General features: G+C 42.0%; 1 protein-coding gene across 1 annotated transcript in view; it reads left to right on the forward strand.

Moving 5' to 3' along the window:
- Positions 1-17,401, forward strand: part of LSAMP (limbic system associated membrane protein) — a 1,003,861-nt gene that overhangs the window by 285,837 nt on the left and 700,623 nt on the right. The gene's annotated exons all lie outside the window — the stretch shown is intronic.

Here is a 17,401-nt window from a genome sequence, read left to right on the forward strand (position 1 = left end):
CGCTTTTCAAAGATGCACTCTGTTCTGTCCTTACCAAATCACAAGGCCAGCATGTCTCTGACCCTGAGTCAAATGCAAAAGGGCAGCAGCTTTTGGCAGCATCAGTGCTTGCTCAGTAAAGGTGGATATGAGCGGGACAGCTTGAAAAGAATGGATGTAAGGTGTGAGGATGCAGGCATGTTTTATCTGGAAATAGCCTTCATTTCTGCCTAGTTCAAAGGGTTGCACATTGTATATCCAAGTGTGTTTGTCCCTTCTTTTCTGCCTTTTCACTGCTATCAAGGAGTGGCAGTGGTACCTGCTGTGTTGCTCTCCCTGTGAAATGTCAACGAAAGCAATTCAACTCTTACACTGATTTGCGCCAGATAAAAAATGTCAGGAAGGCATTCCTTGCCATCAAAGCTTCCCTTTGTAAGAGGAACTGGCTGGTGAGTAGAGAAGTCATATTACTGATATGGAGCGATCAATTGAAGAACTGTAATTCAATCAAGTGGTTCTGCTGGTATCATAAACCATGAGAGCAGAGCTCAGTCCATTTAGAGACAGTCAGGGCCCTGTAACTGAGTTAATACAGACCCCGCAATCGATCCCTAACCTCCCTTTAACTTTCTGTCTTGCTCTCAGCTTTTCCATCTCTTCTGTTTCTCCCCTACTCCACCACCCTCACGTGCTATCTGCTTTCCCTCCCCTCCTCTTTTACCAGCTACCTCCTGCTCCCAGTTCCAGTTCATCCTCTCACTCCTGTGAGCCCAGCCCGATCTGTACATGACAGAAGTGTAACAAGGTTGGCAGACGCTTTTATTTTCAGTGAAGGAGGCTCTCTAGTATGTTGGTTCTGGTGAAATCCATTTTCTTTTCATTTTGGGACATCAAGGCTTTGGGTTAGGAGATTCAGGAATACAGATTAGTTTTTTTTCTTTTGAGAAGGTTATGGACTCTGGGTATATCTGTCTTTCTGTGTTATTTCATTAGAACCATAAAGGGAATGTCTGTCCAGGTGATGGGCTCATAAACACTGTTACTGCTGCTTAGATCCTCATGTATTTTTCATGAGGTGAACACGTGTACATGTGATGTATACAGTGGCATAAAATTTTTAATTTACTGGTGGGTGGCCTGTCTTATGACTGGCAAGGGGCGTTTGGCCTTTTTATTTTATTCTAAATCAGAACTTTTATTACTTGACATTTTGAGTTGGCTAGCTTACCTGCTTTCCAATGTGATTGTGCAGGTAGTACATGTGGTCACTGTGAAATGGCCATTTGCATGCATGCCTCCACCTGTGCTGAGCACCTCCCTGGGGAATTCATTGGCATAAGCAGATGCCAGGGGCTACTGTAGGAGAGGGCAAGTTGAGCAATGTGTGAGAATTTGATGTTGTTACCTATTCCAGTGAGTGAGTGGAGTGAGGAGGAGATAGATCCCTTTTCATGACTGTACTTTGACATTCAGTTAAGGCTGGGGCTATAGGACCTCAGGTTGGTTGTTGGCTACACAAAAAAACAAAACCAAAAAACCAGATATAAGTGTTCAGTAAAACCCTAGCTGCAGCAGAATACGTCTTTTCATAGGCACTGGTCCCCAAGTGCATTTTTGGGTGTGGTTGCCCTGATGTGCCTTTGTCACTTGGCTTATTTGGTTTTTTTTGCTGTTATTTCTTTTTCCTCTTCCCTTTCCTCGGCGCGCAGCAGGAAAGCCCAGCTCTTTCTTTATCTGTGGGTGGTATGTATTCATCAGCCTAGCTCACCACATCAGAACAATCAGCAATTGACCGTATGTTGAAAACAGACACGCTCATTAATTTTAGGAGCCAACGTTCACTAACCAAAATGGCTCATAAACTACCCCAGGGGAGTATGAGGAAATTGGAATTTCAAGCTGTGGTGCTGTCATGGTGGAGGGACTGCTGGCCTCTTTCTCATCTCAGCCCCACGGTGGTCATCTGGGAGCTGCTCTGCCGGCAGAGGGGGGCAGCTCATGCATAGCAAACATGGGCCCTCTTCCTTCTCTCTGCATCCCTTTGCTGTGCTCAGGCTAATCACAAGCAGTAGGATGTGGTTTCCTTGTCAGCAAGCTATGGCATGAAAGAACAACTATGTAGCCTCCTGGAAGCTGAAGTACTTCTTGTTGGGATACAGGGAGCAGCCATCCTTTAGGTCCTCTGCCAATTAAACCACAGTCCAGTTAGATCTGCACTGTAGTCCCCTGGGCAACAAACTACAGTCACTGCTGAAGTAAGAATATCAAGCCACAGCCACCTCAGCTGGTTTAAGCTATTCTGGTAGCTTTGAGTTAGAGATCTCTTTGGTGTTCCTAACACTGAAGACTTGTCCCACCCCCACATGCTTCAGAACTTCTGTTCTCTTTCAAGTTCTCTTTTTTTTTTCTGTTCTTTTGTTAAAATAATTTTTCTTCCTTCAAGTCTCTCAAAGCACTTCTGAGGCTTCTCAGTTGCACAAAGAAGGCTTTATGGGTTGAATTCCTAGTTGCATTCCTTGTATCTCCAGCTGTTTCATGTTTCATATAATATAGGCAAGGTTTTTTGTGGTGGTTGGTGATTATGGGCCATTTCACGAGGCTGCTTGCCCACCTTGAGACCCCTTTCAAGAAGCTTAATTGTCAGAAGGTGATGAGCCCTTATTCTTTAAAGATGAGATCCCTTTTACTTGTTTCAAGGCAGACTTTGACAAATATGAGAGCGGAGATAGAGGAGACAAATCTCAAATGACCTGGTCATCTATAAAATTTGCATATCCACTTAGGATAGTGGGCTGTGTTTTAATCACTAGCTTAGAATGAGCATTATGCTATGATTTGTGAGGTGTGCATTTTGATGTGCAAGATGGGTTTGTACCTCCATGGGAGACACTTGCTGATAAAATGGGGAATGCACTGTCATAGTCTGGGTTTGAGTATGTACATGAAGAGGAAAGGGGCATTGACAAGTGGTATCCATGCATTTTGTAGTAGTCAGTAGGAGCTGACTAAGTAACTAGTGGCAATGAAATTGCATTTGGAACAGTCATGGTATCATGTACTCTGTCCCCGCTGTGTGTGGCCACTGAAGTACTCTGCCTTCTCCCATACGGCCTTTCAACCAAGACATGCATCTCTTCTGAAATACTCAGTTAGAACATACATCTGAGAAGTAACTAATGAAATCAAGTATGTGCCTGTGTGGGGGTGGAGAACTGTCAGCATTTATTGCAACAAAAGGAATTAGTCATCACAGGGCTTTGTCATGAACTTCTGTTTGTCTGTCTCGTACCCCAGAAAAAGAGGAACAGCATTTTATTAACATTTTCCCTTGGATATCCTGCCAGTAAAAGCAGTACCTGCAGAAATAAAGTTTTCTCTTTTTTTCAGAAGTGAATAAGAGGTGGGGATAAATACTGTGAACAGATTCCTGACAAACTAGTGAAAAGAGTGCATAAAATTAAAAGTTTCCCAGAACTTTTAGATGCTCATCTAGTATAAGAGCCCCCAAAAAAACCCTGAAGGCTTCAATGCATATTCAGTATCCTCTCTTGAAAATACTGTATTTTTAAAAATGACTTGAAAATATTAGACAAAAATGGAAAGCCAAAAACTTCAAAGGCTTACAAAAAAAGAGTTGAAGAAATTCACAGGTCAGTGGATTTGTCAGAGGAAGAAGAGAAAGTAAACTCAACGTTTTTAAGTTGTGTGCAATCACAGTCTGTCTTGAACAAGCCATTTTCTTTTTTGGTATCATGCATTTGACTATGTTGTCAGCAGTGATAACATGCATGGAGTATTGGGTAAACAATTCATAGGTAATGGAGAGAGGAAAAAAATCATGACAGCTTTGAAAACATTCTGTCTTATTTAAATTTAACCATATTTGAGCCTGTTGTTATTCACTCAGCTTCAAAGGTAGTCTGCAGTGCTCAGTCAAATTCACATTCTTGTCATGGTGAAGATTCAAACAACTTTTAGAAGTGTGGCAAATTCAGCTTTCTGTTCATGTTTCGGAATTGCTGGTAAGCAGATCATCATCATTTCTTGCACTCTCTCAATTGATTGGCTATTTGGAATTATTGAAAGAAATTCTGTGAATAATTTTGGTCTTACTAGTTTGTGAACAACTTGGTTAGAGTGACATACGAGATCTGGCTGGACACAATACGCTACGTGTTTTTCCTGCTTCTGAATTGGATAATTAGAGTGCAGTAATGGGTGTGGCACAAGATTCCAGAAATTGTAAGGACTATTCAATGTTCTTCACTATTTACTGCTGTGGAAATTTCTTTAATGGTGGCAGACTGGCTTCTGAGGATGTCACTAAGCAAAAGGACGATGTGGTAGTGCTGAAAGCAAGTGTCACACCTGGGAAGACAAAAGATCATTTTCAGTCCCAAGGAAGATGCTTTCATCTCCTCCTTTCTGAACTTACAGAGGCAAGTGGAGAGGAGTAACTTTGTACATCTGAAGAACAGGAAGAGCTTTATTTCATGGTGTGTTCAGGCTCATTTGAATGATGAACTGGCAAGCAAGGCTCAAGGATAGTGGCCCTTGGGCAGGCTTTTGATGCTCTGGTTCTGGTGTATGAAACTGTGAGCCTCTGTCTTTGCCAAAGCAGATGCCAGCAGTGTACCTTGGCCAGTGTGTTTGAAAAATACACTGGCACCTCCCACCCAGTCAACTGCCAGTACTTGCCCCCATCCTTCACAAACTGTTTATCTGAACCAGGAAGAAGCCATCTCTCACGTGGCTGGTTCATATGAAGGTGTGCTTGGGGTCTCAAATAGGAATTAAGATCTGCAGAGACATGCTGCACCAGAGTAGTTTTCTGGGTCAGTGCAGATTTTGTATCAGTGGATCACTAGTGTTTGAAGCCCTCGTAATGAATGCTGAAATCACTTGGCTTCCTTATTGCATCATCTTTGAGTTGGAACTTAGTACTTTTTTAGGGATGTTATGACTCAGGATCCAGCTTGCCTTTGAAGACAAGCCCTTAGGAAGTCCCTAAGTCATCTTCCATAGCAAAGGCATCTGCCCCACTTTAATGAAAGTTAACTTTGTCCTTGGAAGCATCTGTGGCCTCATGCAGGCAGTAATCATATTTGTCTGTTGTTTCTATCCCTGATGGTTTAGCTGTATGGTGCCACAGGGGGGGATGGGGATTGTTGGCGGGAGCTGAATGTAGCATTGTAAATGAGAGCATACCCCTAATTTATATGGCAGTACCAGAATGTACTTGGGTACATTCGTCAACCATGCATTTTCTTTGCTTCCCCTCACCCTTTCCTACTGCCTGTGCATATTGATCAGGCTGTCATTGAGCTGTCCCCGGGTCTCTTCCCTGAGGGGTCACAGTTAATACTGGCTGCAGATATAGGTGGGGCAGTTCAAACTGAGTTTTCTGCTCTGTGTTACCATGCTGTAGGCATACCCAGCTTGATCAGAGACCTTAGAAGAGTTGTCTTGTTCTATAGTTTAAGATAGATAAGTTTTTCTACTTGTGAAACTTTTTTCACCTTATTACTTGTTTTTCCAAATTGTTAGTACATACAGGAAAAAATTCTCTCAAGTTATCACATACTGTGCTGCGCTTCAGGCATAATGGGATGTTTGGTGTTTACTGTCTTGCTGATTTCTGATTAAGTGATAGTACCTCGTGCATCTAAAAGACTCCTAGATTTTGTTCTGATTGCTGTTTTAAAAACGTGAACTGGGTGATATTCTGGTCCCTGGTATACACTAGTTCATCAATAATTGCCTTTATTTTAAATTGTCTGAATTAATGAAAAAATGTTTTTCAATTCTCCTTGTACCCCAGAACTGGCAGTTTCAAGAAGCACTTAATCTAAAATTGTTAACTTCAATCTTGCTGATCAGGTAGCTGTTACATTAGACTTCTCTTCCCCTTTGATTGCCTTCATTGTGGAATAAACACCTTTTGTTGCAGACAAAGTGGGGTATTGTAACTTGAAAATATGTTTACAGTGTGGTATTTTTGTCAAGACATGGTAAACTAAGGCTCTGTGCCTGCAGTGATGTCAAGTCACTGGATACTGTGGGAGCTGTCTGCTGCTACACCAATAGTCTCTGCCTCAGAGGACTGGTGTCTTTAGTGCCATAACTCTACTGAAGTTATTGGAGCTTTTCTAGAAGCAAACTTAGCCCCGATCTATCCTTCTTGAATACTTTATAGCCAGGTAATACAATATCCCATTGATTTCCCTTTTTGTCATTTCTCTGGGTTTTTGCCTTCAGAAATGCCTGTTGAGTTACGATCCTATTCTTTTGCTAGGAATTCTGAGCAGCCTCTCAATTTAGTGCAATACCTAGACTTCCATACATTTTATTTTTGACACTGTTCCTTTTAGATCCTTAACAAAAGAAAACTTAGGAAGCCATTTTTTCATGCATCCATTCCTGTTTGTTTGCCTCCTTCACTATTTGAACGCATTAGCTGTTTTCAACTGGAAGTGTCAAAATTAGGTGACTAAGAAGTTTTTTCCCCCTATTTTAAGGAAATATCCAAGGAGATAGCTATTTGAAACAATGCCACAGAGAAGCTGCAAAGTGAGCTCTGTTGTTTTGGGTGCTACAGTTCTTGCAGAAGACCCAGCCTTGGTGAAAGCTTCAGTCAATACTTTTATCCAGGACCAAACAGATTTTTTAAGAAGCTGGGCTTGAGCCAGTTCTGTTGCCCATGCTTTAAGGTTGTTAATTTATAGTCCTGTCCCTGTTCTGGAAATTACATCCATCAAGCTCACTATCTCCATCCTATACAGAACATGATAGAAATTACATCTCTGCAGCAAGAGGAAGTGTCCTCTCTTCATCCACACGTCCCAGATTTGCATCTGTCATGACTGCCTACAGTGTCCCAGTGTCTCCTCAAATCAAGTAGCTGCAATAGGCTCCCTAGCCCTCCTGTATCTTGTGCTTGGTGTTGGTGTTTCTTGGGTGAAAGTGGAACTGCCTCCTTTCAGTACCAACACCACCTTCCTGTGGAATCAGTCATTATCTTTCTTGTGATGGGTTTTTTTTATGTCTTGTCATCTGCACATTATTACTTGAAAAATGGTCCTTCTAGCTGTACAGTGAGGGTTATCAGAGATAATGCAATCCCAAACTTCCCTGAGCCTTGCATTAGTCCATTCTTCTGTCTTACTGTGGATTGAGAGAAACTACAAACCTGTGAATCTTGGCAGTCTCACTGGTGAGTTGCCTGACTATTGTGTAAAGTTAACAGCTCTGACACTAGGAAGTCAAAGAATCAGATGACTTTCATGTTTGCCATAAATACAGCTTCCTATATTTCAGAAGATCAAAGATTTTGACATTCCTTTCTTTTGTCTGTTTAAGAGGGAAAATTGGCCAAATCTTGTTTGAAACCAAATCCCAGCTAAAGTATTTGTCATGACTCCAGTTTTCCCCACATTTTTCATTTGTTTCCACCTGGAATATTGGTGGGGCTGACTCTGAAGTGTTGAGCTATCATCTCAATGACATCCCCATAAGCTGGCTCTATAAATGATTCTGTCTCTCTACTGGTTCAGAAACTTGATCATTGGCAAGAAACACAGGATGTCTTAGTTTGCCCTGCCAGGTGGCCCTGAAAGAAAATTTCTGATGCAAGTGACGTTTGGTTTGACTCAGTAATGGGGCAGCTGCAAAAGACTAATCTCTGACCTTAATTTTCAGAGAGTGCTGATGGGAGATTAGAAGATGAGTAAAACAGGGAGCTCAGAAACTGACAGCAGATCAAAAGAGGGCCAGGTAGAATGATGTGCCTGAAGAGAGAAAGGGGAAAGAGAGACTGGAAGAGTTAAAAAGTGTGAGGGAGCAAAGAAAAATGAAAGCACAGAGAAAGGACGTAGTGAGGAGAGCCCAGTTTTCATCTGTTTTCAGCACTGCAGCAAGTCAGAGGAGGTGTGGGTTAATGAAATGTCTGGGCAAAAGCTTGTCCTGCTCAGCAAATGGAGGACAGAAGTATAAGAAATGCCATCACAGCAAACAAGAAGAGGAAAAGAGAGGAAAGAGAGGCTGTAATTCATGGACAGAGAGACAGGAGAAGATAACGTTCCAGGAGGACTGCAATAAAGAAATGTTGGAGTGATAGAGGGAGAAGGGCAGGGCATGAATAAAATGATGGAAAATAAAAATGGGGGCAGAAGAGCTTATGACAACTTAGAACAGCTTGAAAAAGGTCATGCATGCCCTCTGGGCTCCTAGCCACACTAGAGCCAGAGAAGACTGTCATGGTAGATAAACAAGGGATGGTAGGATTGAACACAATTTATAACTTGCTTGTCATTGGCATGGGAATGGAAATGAATATCCCATCCCTGTAGGGTTGTCAGGGCACTGGGGAAACTGGCCTCTGGATTGTCTCTTGGCTGTCAAGTGAGAGGAAAGGTGCCAAATACTTGCATGCATGTTTCTATCTAGCTGGGTGGTACTGGAAGAGTTTGTGAAGGAAGGGATTAAATGTCTTTGAGAATACAGCTTGTTGCATTGAGATGCACACTTTTGTGCTGCCACATCCACTGGCCCATGAAATTTGATAGAGAACAGAATATTCCTGTAACTCTGCATTTGGGTGATCTCTGTGGCTTGAATAATTTATTATTTTTCCTCTTTAAGGGCAAATGACTTAGATCCTGCCCAAATTTGTCTGAACTTGAGAGCACTACAAGCTTTGATAAAGGTTTTAAGACAAAGAATTGGTCTGTGAGTCTCCTCTCCTGGCAGATCCTCTATTGGGTACTGTGAGAGCTTCATAGATGGCTCCATGGGGGAAGGTACATTAACTACCAATCTTCCTGTTTAGAACAGGAGACTTCTGAGATGCACAGTGCTCCTCTTTGTAGTGCCACACTGCAGCTGTCTACAGCTAGGAATATTCGTAGATAAAATAGGGGATGGAGAGGTAGCAAAATTGCGTGACAACATTTGTCTGCAGTGCTTGCTGCCAGGCTCTTAGTATGTTGAAAACCCACCCTAAGGACAAAGGCTGGCTTTACCTGGTAAGAAAAGGTATAGATAGCATTTGTACAACCTATGCTTCCTTTTGCATCATGCTCCTCTTCCTTGAAGCTTTTTTTCAACTTAATTAAACCTAGATGAATGGGGAATGGCACAGGGCTGTGAGCAGGCATGGAGTTTTCAGAACCAGTGTGAAACTTGAAATGCAACATGCAAATGGGTTTTTTGCAAACTGGAACAAATTCTCCTTTCCTTCCCCTGTTATAATCAGGAATACAGCTTTACTACTTCCAGTTTTGGTGGAGTAGAGAAGATGATACAGTTTTGAGAGGCAAATGGATTCAGGAGTTTTTAGATATCAGTGCTGTTTCTCTTACTGAATATCTGTCTGCTTCTGGGATGCTGGCAATCCTTTTATTCTCACAGCAAGCCCTTTGTGCTGATTAGCCATACGGACATTTTGAATTTGAAAAACAGCTGAGTGAAGAATTTTGAAAAGGAGCACTGTTTTTCAATATTCTTGGCGCTTAGTTAACAATCTGTAGTTATCTGTAGGTTAGACCCTCAACTCCAGTAACTCCCTCTCAAGTGGAAATGAAGAATGGCCAGTAATTCTCTGGGATGTGCACCCATCCTTCAGAGAGGGAAGGGAGCTCTTGCTGAGACACAAATGGGAATGGTGTTGAGCTTTGGCAGAAAAATAATTTGTGATTATTTCTCAGCCAGAGAGGGTAATATCACAGGTATTACAGAAAATCAGTAATGGAGCACTTTGTCATGTTTTTAGGACTAATGAATATCCAGCTGAGAGATGAGGCTGTAACTCCTCCTGACGTCTTTTATTTCCAGGGATAATTTTGGGGAGGCAGGTGACTGAGCCCTGTGAGCCAACTACAGGGCAAGGGAACTTCTACAGGACATGTGTACTCATGCCTCATGGGATTTGTGTGGTTGTCTAGGCACAGATCTCTGCTCATATCAAGTATAAAACAATCTTTTATTAAGTAAAAATATCTTATTTGAAAATCCACATTTTGTTCCTCTAGAAGGGAGAAGGCAAGCAGCATCACCTGTCTGACAAGGCTACCATCACTTCTCACTAATGCCTGAGGGACTTAAAAAGTGATTGCTGCCCACTTCCATGTCCTCATGAGACTCTGTGCGAAATGGTAGTCTACCAAGTTCACATGAAGCCTTATTTCTAGAAGCATGTACTTTTTTAGCTCACTATCTGGATGTCTGGTGTGTTTTCTGATGACTACCATTCCATCAGTAAGCCCCTGCCTTACTGTCATCTCCTGTGTGTGGTTCAGGGGTTTAAGCTGATCTTTTATTTCCAGAGCTAGCAGGGAGGGAGAAAAGTGACTTCATGTGAAACTTTAGGGTCAGGTTTTTTACTATCTGGAGAAAAAAGGACAAAATACCATCTCCTTGAGTGGCCAAGGGTTTGAATCTTCACTGGTGGTCTCTCTAGTGCTCTTCATGCTTACATTCACCTGCCCCTGCTCCCTATACCAGGTTGCCTGAGCTATGAACCTTCCTTCCTAGTTCCCTGAGATATCCTGGGCACCAAAGTGACGAGTGGTTGTCCCGGTTCATGAACAGAGAGCCACAGGAACAGACTAATGGCATGACCCTACCTTGGAGAGAAGAGCCCTTTGCTTTTCCTATGAGTTGGCTCCCAAATCTGAAGCCCGTGTCTCTTGCGTTTTGTTCTGTCAGTCACAGCAGTTGGCCCATTATTTCATGCTGATTGCTGCCCACTGTATTTTGACCTGTTTCCTCCATAAAATCATAACAATGCTCCGATAACAGGCATGTAGTAGGTGATCCATTTCCCACTGCTGACAGTCACTTATGTTGTGTTCCTTAAAGCGGGAGGGTTATAACTGCACAGTCCCCATTAGAGCTAAAAGAAGTGGCAAGGCTACAACCAACCCCTGCCAGCCTCGCATGAGCAGTCGACAGTTATTTAACCTTTAGTGACAGGTGACGTACTTCAAAGAGAAACTATGCTTTGTGGGTAATGGTTTATTTATTTCTTGAGCAGCAAGCTGTAAATTCACCCATTTATGGGCACCACATTTCTTGCCTATTGTCTGAGTGTTGCTCAGAAGTGCCATTGTGTTATCAGCTTGGATGTCAAACAGTCACAGCTCTGTCAATTTGATGTCATGTCATCTATGGAAGGAACTAAGGCTGGCAGTGTGTGTGTTTACATTTTGAGGGAGTGTGTTGTGAATGAGCTGGAGAAGGAAGCAGGGATGGAAGTGTCCTCAAATTTCCACTGGTTCTTCACTTCTCCTTGACAAAACTGCAGTGGGAGTTCTTCCTGCTTCTTTTGGATGCCAGTGCCTTTGTTTCATGGAGCCTGACACCCGCTTCTACACTACCTGTGGTGTATGAGCGAAGAGACGGGTGCCAAGATCAAATAAATCCAGCAGACATAGATCTGTAGCTTCCCTGAAAATGAGTGGAGGCCCCTGCCCTTTCCTTAAACTAGGCTGCAGCATGGGGTGGTGGCTGCTTGTGTGCTGGGGCACTTGAAATGCTTCCTCCAAGTGTTTTGTTTTTCAGAACTGTCATTAATATGAAGGTATAATGTGTTTAAGGGTCTTCACTCAATCAACCACATGTGTTCATCCTCATCTTAAGAGATCATGTGAGAAGCCAAGGACAGACTTTCAACTGAGTTATGTTGTCTTGTCTCTCTTTGAGACTATTCGAAGCAGAAGGAAAAATTCCAGACCCAGGGAGATGCTCCAGCTAATTTTCATCTTTCAGCTATTCTCTTACATATTTTTTTTGTCTCCTATGCTTCTACCTTTCCTCCTTCCCTTTGCTGTGATGCTTTTAATGCTTTTATTCAGTACATGGAGTTTTGTATTTCATCAGTGCTCAAAGAAGTCTTTAATTTTTCAGGCATATCTGGATGTGCAAATGACCATTTGCATGTGAAAAATGAGTGCACCCACAACTCTGCAGCTACCCATAAATATTGGAAAGTACAAAATTGGAGGCTACAGTATGCAATTTAGTGCAGTGTCTTTGTGCCCTGTTCTGTTCAATTTATTGTTGGTGAAGCATGCACCTATGCATAAAGCTGAAGTTGTACATGCATTTTCACTCTAAATGCTAAATTTCAAATGGAGCTGGATAACATTTTTTGGTTGTGTACTTCATTCAACAAAAATGAGTAGTTTCTTTGACCTAAGTGATTTGGGAAGTATTTTATTGCCACTCCTCTCCCTCAAATTGAAGAAAAAAAAATTCTGCTTTAGATTTTTTCAGAAAAGAAACATTTTTTCCTCCAAGTATTTTGACTTTTTAATTAACATCTCATTCTTTTAATTATTCTTAGAAAATAATGAAAGAACAAGAATAAAATGACATTGAATTAAAGCAGTTGTGGATATCTGGTAGGACATCTTGGCAAGAAAATTTACTACTTCAGATAAACAGTAAATAAAAGATTTTTCTCTTTGGCAAAGAAAAAAAAAAAAGAAATCAATTAATGCTGAATAATTCATTCCCAGACAACAACAGCCTGTAGATAAAACAGGTTGCTTGGGTGCAAGGGCAAACCACATGGGATCTGCACAGATCAGCTTAGGTTTGACAGAGCTTAGTACCATCAATGCCATATGAATGTAGTTAGGCTAGCTCCAGGCTTGAGCTGGTTCCAGACATCCTTTCAGCTCTCTGCCTCAGTTAATAAATCTTTCTGGGACAGAAGACAAAAGACGCAGAAAAATCTGAGTTATCACACATGTCAACATAGGTGTGGAAGTACTCACACTGTCAGTGTGGACTTCTCTCCAGGATGTAGCTCCCTGGTGCCCAGTAGAGAACTGATTGCTTTTACACATTTCTGTTTTAAGATGTTGGCAATTTTTAGGAGGGAAATTTGGCGTCCTGGTCTGCTTCTGAACAGGGTTTTGGGGAAAACTGATAAACAATCCCCTCCCCCCCCCCCCCCATTTGAAAAGTAGCAATTAGAGCTATGAGAACTTGTCATTTGCTGACTATTTTGCAAATGGCTTTAGTTTCTAACTTTTTAAAGATGCACAGAAATTATAATTTGCCCATTACTTATATGAGTGTTTGAAAATCTTGGTGCAGTAATGCCAGTGTAAATGACAATAGAACTGTGGCTGTTCCCAGGTACTTGCTTATCAGAGTTGCAGTGCACCTTCTCCAAGCAGCTGTTTGTTCAGCATTTTAGTTAGTGGACCAGAAAAAAAATTGTCAAGGTTGGATCACAGAAAGGAAAGTTTGGAAAGGACCACAGTGGGTCATCTGGTCCAATATCCCTGATAAACAGAATTGCACCCAGATGGTTCTGGAATATCTCCAGTGAGGATGAGTCCACAACCTCTCTGGGCAGCCTATTCTAGTGCTTGGTCACTTGCACAGTAGAGAAGTTCTTCCTTATGATCAAGTGGAACTTCCTGTGCATCGGTTTCTGCACATTGGCTCTTGTCCTGTTGCTTGGCACCACTGAGAAGAGCCAGGCTTTGTCCTTTTGACACCCTCCCTTTAGATAGGCTGATGGGGTGTCCCCTCTCAGTTGTCTCTTCTTGATGCTGAACAGGCCCAGCAGCCTCAACCTTTCCTCGTGTCAGGGTTTAACCTCAGCCAGCAACCAAGTACCACACAGCTGCTTGCTCACGCTCCTACCAGCAGGACTGGGGAGAGAATGGGAAGAACAGAAGTTAGAAAACTTGTAGATTGGCATAAAGACAGCTGAATAGGTAAAGGAAAATCCATGTGTGCCAGCAAAGTAAAGGAATTCTTTCACTATTTCTCATGGGCAGGCAGGTGCTCAGCCATCTCCAGGAGAGCAGGGTGCTATCACATGTAATAGTTCCTTGGGAAGACAAACACCATAACTCTGAAAGTTCTCCCTGTACAAATCCAAAACAGAGCCCCATACCAGCCCTTGTCAAGAACATTAACTCTACCTCAGCCAAACCAGCATGTCTTGTAAGAGAGATGCTCCAGTGTGTACTTCTCTCATGCAAGAAGGCAAAGACGTGTTTTCCTATTCTGTCAAATCACCCTCTGTGCTTAAGGTGGTGCAAACAATTGGGTAGAGGGGCATGGATATGTTCTTTATGTCTAGGTGGGCACACAAGCACCATCTGTGCCTCTGAATCCATCTCAGCCTTGATCTGCCCAGAACAGCTCACAGACTCTCTTCAGGCAAGGATTTCATACAGACGGAGTTGGTGACGCAGCAGGACCTTAGTTGTGGCTAATGGGTTATGGCAGCCTCAATAACATATCACAGGTGCAGTAGCTGTGTGATCAGGCCCTGGTCCTGCAGAAGAGCCACCAAACACACAGGGTTGCGCATCTTGAGGGTTTGCTGCTGGTCTACCCCAGCCCTACCTTATTGCATTGTCACGTGAATCCATTCCAGGGCATGGTCTTTAGGCTGTTAAGTCTTTGTGGGGTGTAGCCAGGCTTGTGCATCTAGTTTATAAATAATGATGCAGAGGTCAGAGCAGAAGCAGTGGCAGAGTCTGGCTGTCCATTGGTTTAAAGCACAAGGTGAACAACATGACCCTCCCTCCTCCCTTTCTCTGAACAGCTTTTTACAAAAATATGCCTTTAAGTCAATTGATATGATCCTAAACTGTAGTTGATGTTATGACGACATCTTTGGGGAAAAATGAATGAAAAAACTTCAAGGAAGTAGAAAGAAGAAGATCAAAGTAAAACTTTGGGGGTTATCTAAGAAAATCAGAGCAATGAAAACTTTATTTTTGAAAATAAAAAATCCTGAAACAGAGCAATCTATTTCCAATGCAACACTTCAGTTCATCTAAACAAATTAGTTTGGGGGCTTCATCTGATGGGGTTTTTTTTCTTTTTCAACTTAGATTTATTTTGGTATGCTTTTTTAGAGCAACCAAAAAACCAAACAAAAAGAAGAAAAAGAAAAACCAGCCAACCAAAAAAAAAAACCCCAAACCAAAAAACAGAAAAAAATCCAAACGTAGTTTGATTTGCTAGCAAAAAAAAAAAAAAATTATTTTCACAGCTCTAAATTGCCCATTTATAAGAGACAAGGGATTTATTGCTGTCAATGTGTTGCTCGTGAAGGAATTTCTTTGTTTATCCACTTTTCTTTTTTAAAGAGGAAATGAAATTCAACACAAAAGACATGGATTAAATAACAGTGAAATGAAATGTACAGACGTCAGGAAATACCAGAATTTACAGTCTTTAAATTCTCACAGGCTGTTCTTATTGCAGGATTTCTGCCTTGTTCAATGAGTGGCTTAGTGTATGATAAATAAGATGTAAGGCCATACAGTGAATAATGAAAGGAAAAAAAAAAAGATTGAAGAGCCACACATTCAGCAAGTCCCAGCATCCTATGGTGGGATCTGGGCAGGGGATGTCAAAAAGGTATAATAAAGCTACATCAAAATAGGTGTGAACGGGAAACTCTGGTCAAGAATACGAAGGCAGGTGTTAACATCGACATTTTCTGACTGTGCATCACTCTGCAAATCTAACTTTTTAAAAATGAAAATCACTCTGAAATTCCTTACATTATCACTGCTGTAAATGACTGTGAGCACTCTTGGGATTATCTGAATCAAGCTGTTGTGCAAAGCCTGGCGAATCGTCCCATGTGGGAAAGCCCTGGAAGTCAGGAAAGGCTCTATGTGATCACTGGTACCGGCATACACAGAACAAATAGTATGGGCTACACTCCATGTATCATAGGCTGCCTTCAAAACCAGCTGCCAAACTTACAACTTTTGCAGAGCTGAACTAGGTTTGTCAATGCGTTCCTTTGAAGAGTGTTACAGAACAGTCATATAAAGCACAATGACAAACCTTAGAGGGCTTCTGTGCTGTGCAATGCTACTGTTTCCCAATTACGTGGCTGCAGAAGGAAAAGGAGTGTAGCACTCGGCAGTCTTTCTGTACAATGCAAGATGTATTTGCTGCTTGATCTTGGGTGCTGGTCCGCACAGAGTTGGGGCACGCTGGAATCCCAGCCTAATGCTTTGGGATAGTGTTTCTGCAGGCTGTAAGGTGGAGATGTACATCTGAGAGTCATTGCAACAGTGTAAGAGAAATAGCCTCGAGTGTGGCTAGTCTGCCTTCCTCTGTCTAGTCTCATATCTGTTGAGTTACACTCAATGACACAGAGTATGTTGATTGACCTTTTCCCCTTCTCTATTTGTCAAAATGACCTGGCAAAGGTGGCTAACTTGGTGCTGATGTGTGGGGATCATTACCTTAGCAAATACATTTTGACCACTGTAGAATGGGATAAACTTCCAAAGGAAAAGGAAGTTTTGATTAGGTAAAAAAATACATCTGTGTATAACTTTTTCATTAGATGTGTTGAACTTTCTCTTATGGTTTTAGTCTAGAAGAATTGTCAGAACTTTTTGAAAGACCAAAATTAACCAGTAGCCATTGCTTGCCCATCCTGTGCTTTCTGTAACATCATGAATGTGTTGTCTGCCACTAACAAACAGCTAGTGCTGCTTCAGAGTGTAGAGTTTGTGACCTTATGCAAGGGAAATTTGTATGAACTTCATTCATTCCACATTCCTTTCCCACCTCTTTTGTCTTCTAGGATGAAAAACTGGTTTTTTCCTGTGACTTAGTTAAAACCAATTCTTTTTGTCCCTCCTCTTCCAGATACCAAAGTAATACTACTGACAAAGTAGCCAGCCTTGGGACAGTGAGCATTGATTGAATGCAAAGATGTTTGGTATATACATCTCAGGGACCGGAAGCTGCACCTCAGACTCCAATTGCCACAGCATTTTATGTACCTGTGCAACTTTTTCTGTAGTGCTATTATATCATCATTTTGTTGCAGAGAGGTTTACATGCTGTTAGACCCATCAAAGAAAAGACCTGTCCTTCTAATGTTGGTTACTAGAAAGGGATCTGTACTTTTCTGTTTTAAGACTGGAATTTCCCTGCAGTGGGGCTTTAGTGCTTTAGAAATTTCCAGCTTGAGGAGATTTGGAGTGAAGATGCTCCAGGTGGGAAAAGCACTCTAATAGCTTGCTGCCACCAGTAGACAGAGCGTGCCTCTTCCAGGGGCATGTTCCTGCCACTTACCTTCTGCTTTGGTGCTCAGTAGGTCCTTCTCCAAGTCCTTTCAAACCTGGCAAATAAAAGCATCTAGTTTTTCAGGTTGGTTAGTGAGCCAAATTCCTTAGGTGAAATGTGGGTCCAGTGGGCACTGGAGCTGGTTCAAGGAAGGGGCAGAGCTGCACAGCTAAGAACATGGCTGAGGAAAGAATTGGGGGAGTAAGTATTCCCTCTTTGGTCTCAGTGACCTATTGGATCTGCTTGGCTGCTCAGGAAATAATGCCTTCAGAGGAAAGGTCTTACAGAGCCATTACTGAAACTTGTACTCACATTTGTTAAAGTTTTCCCAAGTTCTTAT

Source organism: Corvus moneduloides, chromosome 2, assembly GCF_009650955.1.
Source record: "Corvus moneduloides isolate bCorMon1 chromosome 2, bCorMon1.pri, whole genome shotgun sequence".
In the NCBI taxonomy this organism is placed as follows: domain Eukaryota; kingdom Metazoa; phylum Chordata; class Aves; order Passeriformes; family Corvidae; genus Corvus; species Corvus moneduloides.